Source organism: Bombus impatiens, unplaced genomic scaffold (assembly GCF_000188095.3).
Source record: "Bombus impatiens unplaced genomic scaffold, BIMP_2.2 scf_0368, whole genome shotgun sequence".
In the NCBI taxonomy this organism is placed as follows: Eukaryota; Metazoa; Arthropoda; class Insecta; order Hymenoptera; family Apidae; genus Bombus; species Bombus impatiens.
The window spans coordinates 1-1,957 of NT_176787.1; positions in this window are offsets into that span (position 1 = coordinate 1).

A 1,957-nucleotide genomic window follows, 5' to 3' on the forward strand; every position below is an offset into this window, starting at 1 on the left:
TTCGTAACAGGATATACACTAACTCTCACACACATCAGGATAGCACACTGAACTGAAACATCAACAAACATACAACATGTAATGAACATCAACCATAATAATACCAACACCTTTGGTAGTCGAAGCTACGCGCAAGTAGCCAAACAGTCAACACCCTTAGATAATCAAAACCAGAACAATAACATCGACGACGTTACAGAAATCAAAGAACTGATAAAGCTATCCATTAAAAACACGGAAATGTTATCAAAAATGATAAGTGAACAAAACCTAGTCCTTAAACAGTAAACGCAACAAATCACACTCATGCTACAATTACTCACAAACACGCTAAGCAAAAAATAAAAATGGACACGCTTAAAATAGCAGCCTGAAACTCTAACGCCCTACAACAAGGGGCCCTAGAAACTAAAACATTCCTGTACAACAATAAAATCGATATGCTACTTGTTTCAGAAACACACTTCACTACAAAAAACTATTTAAAAATACCGTACTACACCATATATGATACCCAGCATCCCTCAGGAAAAGCACACGGAGCGACCACAGTAATGATAAGAAACGACATTAAACACCATTTACACAGCCAAGTTTGTAAGGAATATATCCAAGCAACCACCGATATAGTACAAACTAGCAGCAACTATTTACAGTTGTCAGCAGTATATGTACCACCGCAACACCAAATTACATCACAAATGTGGGAAGAGTACTTTCAACATTTAGGTGACAAGTATATTGCAGCGGGAGACTATAATTCGAAGCACACACTATGGGGATCAAGAATCACTACACCTCGAGGTAGAACCTTGGAAAAATACATTAGAAACAATAACCTCAATATATTATCTACAGGAAGGCCGACATACTGACCGACAGGCCTGACCTGAAAATACCTGACCTACTTGATTTTGCAGTTACAAAGAGACTAAATGCAAATAAACTATATATAGCACCCAGTCTTGACCTTAGCTCCGATCATACATCCATAATTATTACATACAGAAACAAACCAATACTTTATAACAATTTAGAGACACTATGCAACAAAACCACCAAATGGCAAACATTTAAAGAGATAATTGAGAACAAAATCAATTGTAACATCCGATTGAAAACACCTGAACACATCGAACAAGCAGTAACAACACTTACAGAAACTATTCAGGAAGCAGCATGGGCAACCACCATACCTGAATCAACTAATAGACGAACAACAATAATTCCGCCAGACATCCTTGAAAAAATTAGAGAAAAAAGAAAAACGAAAGCAAAATGGCAAAAATATAGATCAAAAGAAAATAAAAAACACCTAAATAAACTTGCAAAGAAAATTAAAAACAAAATAAAAGAACACAATAACAATGAGTTCACAAAATTCATAGAGTCACTATCTGTGCACGAGAACTCTAACTACTCCCTATGGAAAGCCATAAAAAAATAAAGAAGCCAATAAAACTAGCCCCAGCAATCAGAAAAGCAGATAATACATGGGCAAGAAGCAACGAAGAACAAGCTGAAGAATTTTCCAACCACCTAAGCAACATATTTACACCACATAACATCAATAATAGCAACCACAATTGTCATACCGATGAGGATGCGTTAACCACTAGTACCTCAACTGACAAACACTATATCAAACTACAGCACAAGAAATTAGAAACATAATCGAGAAAACAAAAAACAATAAAGCACCAGGGATCGACCTAATCAATGGTAAAATCTTGAAAAATCTTCCTCCAAAAGCGATTCGACTAATCACGATAATTTACAATGCAATATTAAGAATCCAATACTATCCTAAACTATGGAAACTAGCACAGATCATAATGTTACCTAAACCAAGCAAAGACCCACACCAAACAACATCTTATAGACCAATATCACTACTTCCCGTGTTTTCCAAAATACTAGAAAAAATAATTTACGCCCGCTTAAAACCAATAATAGA